Consider the following 9,259-nt stretch of genomic DNA (forward strand, 5'->3'; position numbering starts at 1 on the left):
CAATGTTGCTGATTGCCAGGATACATTCCAATGATTACCAGCCACACCCCGTTACCTCACCCAAGTGGTCAATTAGTGACAGCGTTGGCCCTCGTGTGAAATCATGGTCCATCAGACTCTCGGAAGAGATAGCGAGGAATGTTGTATCCTAATCAGTAAGACGTCTTGCAGCACCAGGTTAATGTATCTTAATCAGATCATGTTATTGGCGTTCTCCGCACATACACCAGCACATCTGTTCACTTTTCTGCAGGAGTTATTAAGTAGCAACAAGGAGCAGGACCATGTTTTTCTTTTCGAATTTTGTACCCTTATTTTGTACCCTTATTCACAGAGAACATTTGAACTTGGAGCAGGAGTAGACAATTCAGCCCTTGAGCCTGTCATTAAATACGATCATGGCTGATCACATCGCAGTTTCACTTCCACCCTCCTGCCTGCCCCCCATAATCCTTCATCCCTCAACTAATTAAAAACCACCTGTCTCCTCAAATTTGTTTAATGTTCTGACTTCGACTCCACGCTGGGATAGAGAATTCCACAGATTCGCAATCCTTTTGAGTGAAGCAATTCCTACTCATTACTGTTTCAAATAGCCTAAAACTCTGGTGTCTCACTTTAGAATGTCCAACAAGGGGAAACATCTGCTCCATGTGCACCCTGCCAATCTCTTTTTGTAGCATCTTGTATACCTCCAATTAGATCTTTCATTCTTCTAAACTCCAGGTTGTATAGGCCTAAATTGTTCAATCTCTTTTTGACAAGTCCTTCATCCTTGGAATCAAATCTAGTGAACCTTCTCTGAATTTCCTATGATGCATTTATAGCCTTCCTCAATCAAGGCGAACAAAACTACTCTGCAGTACTCCAAATGTGGTCTCACCAACGCCCTATGCAGTTACAACAGCACTTCCCTACATTTTATATAATAATCACTTATTGTCACAAGTAGGCTTCAATTAAGTTACTGTGAAAAGCCCCTAGTCACCACATTTCCGGCGCTTGTTCACAGATGCCGGTACAGGAATTGAACCCGTGCTGCTGGCATTGTTCTGCGTTGCAAGCCAGCTATTTGGCCCACTGTCCTAAACCAGCCCTGTCTACTCTTCCATTAGCAATGAATGACAAAATTTCATTGGTCTTACTTATTACTTGCTGGACCTGCATACAAACTTTCTGTGATTCATGAACGAGTACACCCAGATCCCTCTGCGCCAAAGGACCTTGAAGTTTCTCTCCATTGAGATAAAAAGTTGCCTTTTTTTTTCTTCTGGTAACCTTACATTTATCCACTTTACACATTCCATCTGACAAATTGTGGGCCCGTTCACTTATCCATGTCCATTTGTAAATTTCTTACTTCCTCATTACAACTTGCTTTCCAACCTATTTTAGTGTTGTCTGCAAATTTGGCTGTAGTACATCCCTGCATCTAAATAATTCGTATAGATTGTAAATAGTTAGGGCCCAAGGACCGGACCCTGTGGCACATCGCTAGTTAGAGTTTGCCAACCAGAAAAAGACCCATTTATCCCGACTCTTGCTTTCTGGTGGGTAACGATCCGCTATCTGAGCTAATATATTACCCCCAACCCCATGGGATCCTACATTGTGCATTAACCTTTTCAGAGGCCATTTGGCCCACCGAGTCTGCAACAGCCCTTGGAAATAGCACCCTACTTAAACCCACGCCTCTACTCTGCCTATCCGAGTAACTTCACCTAACCCGTTGGACACTAAGGGGCAATTTAAGCATGGCCAATCCACCTAACTTGCACATCTTTTGGACTGGGATAAAACCGGAGCACCCAGAGGAAACCACGTAGGCACGGAAATAATTGTCAAACTTCACTCAGACAGTCACCCAAGGCCGGAATGAACCCGGGTCCCTGGCGCTAAGGCAGCAGTGCTACCCAGTGTGGCACCTTCAATCAAATGTGGCACCTTTAATCAAATGCCTTCTGGAAGTCCAGATTCACTATCTGCTGGAATCCCATTGTCCACTTGCTTACTACATCTTCGAAGAACCCCAGCAAATTAGTCTAACATGATTTACCCATCATAAAACCATGCTGATTGATGGATCTGTTTTGACTTTCCAAATATCCCATTACTGCTTCCTTAATAAGGATACCAACAGTTTCCCAATGACAGATGTTAAATTAACTGTTCTATCGTTTCCTACTTTTTGCCTTTCTCCTGAGAGAGGAACCAGGGATTTAAAAGAGCAAGAGGAGCCAGAGATTTTTTAAAAGTGCTGAGGGCAGAGCATCGGAGCAGTGTATATTATAAAGCAACTTGCCTGGGGGATTCCCGGTCTCCAGGGAGCAGTCTCGGAGGGTGGAGCATTGGAGAGGTGAGTATATAAAGTAACTTACCTCGGGGATTCACGGCCTAGTCTCCAGAGAGCATCAGTGAGATGAGTATTGGGGATTCCATTGAAGCTGATTAAAAACTGATGTCACATGCAAGCTTTGACCTGATTGGCTGATAGGGAATATGTGATAAATTTTGGGGAAAAAACTGCAAAATGAATTGACTTAAGTAGAGATGGCTGGGCAGGCGATGTGCTGTAGCTGCATGATGTGGGATCCCATTGCGAGATGCAATGACTACATCTGCAGGAAGTGTTCGGTGCTTAAGGAACTTTGGCTCAGAATTTATGGGCTGGAGTCTGAGCTTCAGACATTGTGGCACATCCGGGAGGGGGAAGAGTTACCTGGACACTTTGTTTCAGGAGGTGGTCACACCCCGTAGATTAAGTACCTCCAATTTGCCACGTGGTCAGGTACAGCAGGGTGTGACTGCGGGTGAGAGGGATCCTGAATTCAGAAATGGAGGAGCCTCAGCCCTTGACCTTGTCCAGCAGGTACGAGGTACCTGCTCGCTGTGCGGATGAGGAAAAGGACTGTTGGGAGGATGAGCCAGTCGACCACTGCACCATAGTACAGTTGGCCATTTAAGCAGGGGTGCAAAAAGAGAAGTGGTAATCGTAGGAGATGCTACAATGGGTGGCATGCTAGCACAAGTGGTTAGCACTGTTGCTTCACAACACCAGGGTCCCAGGTTCAATTCTTGACTTGGGTCATTGTCTGTGCAGAGTCTGCAAGTTCTCCCCGTGTCGGAGGATTTCCTCCGAGTGCTCTAGTTTCCTCCCACAAGTCCCAAAAGACGTGCTTATTGGGTGAATTAGACATTTTGAATTCTCACTCCGTGAACCCGAACAGGTGCTGGAGTGTGGCAACTAGGGGATTTTCACAGTAAGGTCATTGCAGTGTTAATGTAAGCCTACTTGTGAAACTAGTAAGATTATAAAAATTAAGGGAAGTTTAGCATTCTTTGTAAGTAGGATCGAGAGTGCCGCATGGTATGTTGCCAGCCTGGTGCCAGGGTGAGGGACATCTCTGACCGGCTTGAAAGAATATTGGAGTGGGGGGGGGGGGGATCCAATTGTTGTGGTCCACCTTGGGGCGAACAACTAGGCTCTGTTTGAGGATTATCTGGAACTAGGAACAAAATTAAAGGACGGGTCCTCGAGGGTTATAATCTGGATTACTACCCGAGCCACTTGCAAATTGGCATAGGGATGAGAAAATTGGGGAAGCAAACATGTGGCTAAAGGAGTGGTGCAAGAAAGAGATGTTCCAATTCATGGTGCATTGGCATCAGTATTAGGACAGGAAGGATCTGTGTCGTTGGGATGGTCTTCACCTGAAGTGATCTGGAACCAGTGTTCTAGTGGAAAGGATGAATAGGGTGGTCGCAAGGACTTTTAAACTAGCAAATGGGTTGTTTGGTGGGGGTGTGGGTGGGAGGAAGAGGGTAATTCAGGTGAATAGGCAGGGCCAGTCTAATGACTACGGAAAGGGAAGGAACAGTAAAAAATCAAAATGTAAGGTGACAGCTATGGGAATGTGAAAGTTGGGGATGAGTGCCATCAGAGATTAATATAGGAGGTCAGAATGTCTGAAAAGTGTAGTGCACAAGAAAATCCTGTAAGAGAAAAAACAATCAGTAGCATATATTTAAAAACCTTGTACCTAAATCCATGCAGTATTCGGAATAAGGTTAATGAGCTGACAGCACAAATATAAAGAAATGGGTATGATTTGATGGGAATTACTGAAACATGGTTGCAGGAGGACCAGGACTGGGAGTTGAATGTCCAAGGGTACTCAGTATTCCGAAAGGATTGACAGGATGGAGATGCTTTATTGGTTAAAGATTACATGAAGGCTGTATTAAGAAATGATATTGGCACTTGGGGCCAAAATGTTGAATCGATCCAGGTGGAAATTAAAAAAAAAAAAGGAAAAAACTCCTTGGTAGGAGTAATTTACAGGCCCCTGAGAAATACTTTCAAAGTGGGACATAGTATAAACCAAGAAATGAGGGTTTGTGAGAAGGGCACAATGGTAGTCATGGGTGATTTTAATATGCATGTTGACTGGATTAATCAAATTGGCAAGGGTAGCCTTGAGGGAGATTTCATAGTGTATGATTGTTTCTTAGAGCAATATGTTATGGAGCCAACTAGGGGCTGGCTATTTTAGATTTAGTGTTATGTAACAAAGAAGGCTTGATAAATGCGTCCTGGAAGGAGTCATCACAGCATGCTAAAATTTCAAATTCAGATTGAGCGAGAGAAGACAAGAGTGCCATACTGGAGCTTTAGTGTTCGGCAGAGATATTATACAGGCTTGAGGGTAGAGTTGGCCCAAGTAGATTGGGCACAGATAATTGAGGGTAGGACAGTTGAGGAACAATAGCTGTTGTTCAGGGAGATATTAAATACCAATCAATTCCACTCAATGAAAGTGCATTTCTGAGAGGATGAGAAATTGTAAAAGGGAGAAAAATGTTCCATGGCTAAACAAGGAAGGCATAAAGGCAAAAACTAGGGCATACCAAATTGCAAAAGCTAGTGGTCAGCTGGAGATTTGGGAGAATAAGGTTCAGCAAAAGGCTACTAAAAATTAAATTAGAAGAGCCAAGGTGAATTACAAAAGGAAACTAGCAAAAAACATAAACACTGATACCAAAAGCTTCTATAAGTACATAAAGAGGAAGAGAATAGCTAATATAAATGTTGGCCCTTTAGAGGAAGATACTTGTGAGGTAATAATGGGGAACACTGATGGCAGAGACACTGAACTAATATTTTGCCTCTGTCTTCATGCTAGAGATACTAATTTTCCAAAAATGACAGTTATTGCAGAGGAACATGGTGCAATAACCATTACTAGGGAGAAAGTATTGAATAAACTGATGGGATTAAAGGCAGATATGTCTCCGGGACCTGGTGGCCCACACCCTAGGGTATTAATGGAGGTGGCAGTGGAGATAGTGGGTGCATTGTTATGATATTTCAGAATTACCTGGATTCTGGAAGGGTCCCGGTGAATTGGAAACACGCTGATGCGATGCCCATCTTCAAAAAGTAGGAAATTACAGACCGGTTAGCTTGACCAGTGTGGCGGGGACGTTGCTGGAATAAATCATTTTTATTTTTAAAAAAAATTTAGAGTACCCAATTCATTTTTCCAATTATGAGGCAATTTAGCTTAGCCAATCCACCTAGCCTGCACATCTTTGGGTTGTGGGGGCGAAACCCACGCAAACACGGGGCAAATTCCACACAGACAGTGACCCAGAGCCGGGATGGAACCTGGGACCTCGGCGCCGTGAGGCTGAAGGGCTAACCTACTGCACCACCGTACTGCCCCCTGGAATCAATCATTAAGGAATAGTTGACTGAACATTTGGAAAGACAAAGCTCAATCCACCATTGAGAGAATGGTTTTATGAAGGGTAAGTCTTGCTTGACAAACTTACTTGAGGTCTTTGAGGATGTAACGACCAAGGTGGATACTGGGCAAGCTGTGGATGTGGTATATCAAGACTTCCAGAAGACGTTTGATTAAGTGCTGCATAAAAGACTGATCCTGAAGGAGAAATTGTTGAAGATTGGGGGTAAGGTACTAGATTGGATTGAGGATTGGCTGAAGAGCGGAAGCAGTGGGTTAGGATAAACGGGTTAGGATAAACGGGAACTTCTCTGGCTGGCAAATTATAACCAGTGGGGTGCCGCAGGGGTCAGTCCTCCGAGCTGTTATGGGCCAGGGTTTAGAGAACCCCAAAGTGTATCATGGAGTTCACCTGACCCACAACTTTTAATAGATTGTGGTATGGGGAGTACACGGCCCACTCTACAGGTGTGGTACAGCAGAAATGGGAAAGTATTTTTTTAAGCAAAACAATGCTTCCAATGAACTCGAGTTAACCTTTTCAAAACATATAGTGAACATCTTAGAACATAGAACATTACAGCGCAGTACAGGCCCTTCGGCCCACGATGTTGCACCGTCCTGTGAAACCCTTTTAAAGTCCCTCTACATTATTATAGAACATTACAACCTTAGCAACCATTAATTCAATATAAACTCCCACAACCCAAAGATGCGCAGGGTAGGTGGATTGGCCGTGCCAAATTTGCCCTTAATTGGAAGAAAATGAATTGGGTACTCTAAATTTATTTTTAAAAATCTTTACCTACTCTTAGAGCGGCACGGTGACGCTGCAGTTGGTGTTGCTGCCTCACTGTGCCAAGGACCCGGGTCACTGGCCATGTGGAGTTTGCTCATTCTCCCCCTGTCTGTGTGGGTCTCACCCCCCACAACCCAAAGATGTGCCGGGTAGGTGGATTGGTCATGCTAAATTGCCCACTCCAAGTTCCTCTGCAGCACAGATGAAACATTCTTAACCCTAGTGCCAGGTAGGCAACATCTCCTTCGGGACACTCAATCCTGGCTACAGAGATCATTATTGATCCCCCTAATGTACCTTTTTAAAAATAAATTTAGAGTACAAATTCATTTTTTCCAATTAAGGGACAATTTAGGGTGTTGAATCCACCTACCTTGCACATCTTTGGGTTGTGGGGGTGCAACCCATGTAAACACGGGGAGAATGTGTAAACTAAACACGGGGAGAATGTGTAAATTCCACACGGACATTGACCCAGAGCCGGGATCAAACCTGGGACCTCGGCGCTGTGAGACTGCAGTGCTAGCACTGCGCCACTGTGCTTCTCACAAGCAGGCTTACATTAACGCCACAATGAAGTTACTTTGAAAACCCCCTAGTCGCCACACTCCGGTGCCTGTTCGGCTACACAGGGAGAATTCAGAACATCCAATTCACCTAACAGCACGTCTTTCGGGACTTGTGAGAGGAAACAAGAGCACCCGGAGGAAACTTGCGCAGACATGGGGAGAACGTGCAGACTCCACATAGGCAGTGACCCAAGCCAGGAATTGAACCTGGGACCCTGGCACTGTGAAGCAGCAGTGCTAACCACTGTGCTACCGTGCCGTCCTTAAGCAGTAAAAATACTTCCTTAGGGCAGCACGGTGGCCTAGTGGTTAGCACAACCGCCTCACGGCGCTGAGGTCCCAGGTTCGATCCCGGCTCTGGGTCACTGTCCGTGTGGAGTTTGCACATTCTCCCCGTGTCTGCGTGGGTTTCGCCCCCACAACCCAAAAATGTGCTGAGTAGGTGGATTGGCCATACTAAATTGCCCCTTAATTGGAAAAAATAATTGGGTAATCTAAATTTATAAAAAAAAAGAGCAAGAAGCAGCACCAACCGCATTACATGGCCCTTTTCGATCCTCCACACACTCCTTAATGACATGCAAGTTGCTCACCAGCAGAACGACCACAAATCTCGATCACTGAAAACTGGGCTCTAACAAGGCTGTGTCATTCCATCAACTCTCCTCCATTTTCCTCACTGCAGTACTGAACCTCACTGCCAACAAATTACCCACAGGTGTGGAAATCACCAACAGAACAGACTCTTTGACCTACCCACCTTAAATCTAAACCCACTTCTACCTCAGCCATTGAGCTTCAGTATGCAGATGAAGCTTGTGTGTACACTTGCTGAGAAGCTGAGCTCCTGGTCAATGTCGATTCCAAAGCATATGAGGAAATAGGCCTTTCACTAAACACCCAGAAAAACAGTCTTCTTAAAACCAGCTCCCACAGCAAACATTCCCACTTAAATAAAATCAGCAGTGAGCTCCAAGAAACTCTGGACCATTTTCCATATCTCGGGAGCTTCTGCTCAATGAAGGGCCACGTAGACAATGTAATTTTTTATCAACTCCAAAGATCCAACTCAGTCTTCAGTCAAATGAAGAAAATAATATTTGAGGACTAGGATTTTGAACCCAAGACCATGGTTTAAATTGCAACAGTGATGCCCCTGCTCCTTTATGCTTGAAACCTGTATGACCTACAGCAGGTACCCCAAAGAACTGGAGAAGTACCACCAATGGTGCCTTTGCAAGATCCTCCAACTCCAGTGGAAAGAAAGGAACTCCAACAGCAGCGTCCTCTCTCCCAAGCCAATGTGCCCAGCATTGAGATGCTAATCTCTCAAATCCAGCTCGTTAGATAGGGCATGTTCATATGCCAGATCCAGACTCCCAAAGCAACTGCTCTACTCAGAACCTGGTTGTGTCAGGAGTTTCCCACGAGGTACACAAAAACGCTTCAGGGATGTCCACAAAGCCTTCCTGCAGAGGTCAAACATACCCGCCGACTTGTAGGAGCCCCTGGCTTGTGACCAATCAAAATGGAGAAGGCATATTCGGAAAGGCAACGAACACATCAAGAGACGTCGGGACATGCAGAGACAAAGTCAAGATGTCGGAGGGAGCTGCACAAACCTCCAAACCAATCTACCCAATGTTCAAACTCCTAGATTGCAAGAGCAGGGATGTACTGCTGAGGCTGCGTAAAGCTTTGGTCAGACCCCGTTTGGAGTATTTGGACCAGCTGCCGTACTAGAGGCAGAGTCTACAGATAGCCCACTGCGCTTATTAGCCATCTCTGAACCCATCGAACTGGAGTGGAAGCAAGTCACCATCAATCCTGAGGGACTGCCCAAGAGAAGAAGAGATACTGGAGGCACTGAAGAAGATTCACCAGAATGTTGCCTGGGATGGAACATTTGAGTTGTAAAGAGAGGTTGGATCGGCTTGGGTTGTTTTCTCTGGAGAAGAGAAAACTGAGGGGTGACCTAATTGAGATGTTTAAAATTATGAGGGGCATGGGCAGAGTGAATAGGAGCATCTGTTCCCCTTATTTGAAGGGTCAGTTACGAGGGGACACAAGTTCAAAGTGAGGGGTGGGAGGTTTAGGGGGGATTTGAGGAAAACCTTCTTTACCCAGAGAGTGGTGACGGTCTG

This window comes from Scyliorhinus canicula, chromosome 10 (genome assembly GCF_902713615.1).
Source record: "Scyliorhinus canicula chromosome 10, sScyCan1.1, whole genome shotgun sequence".
NCBI classification, from domain to species: Eukaryota; Metazoa; Chordata; class Chondrichthyes; order Carcharhiniformes; family Scyliorhinidae; genus Scyliorhinus; species Scyliorhinus canicula.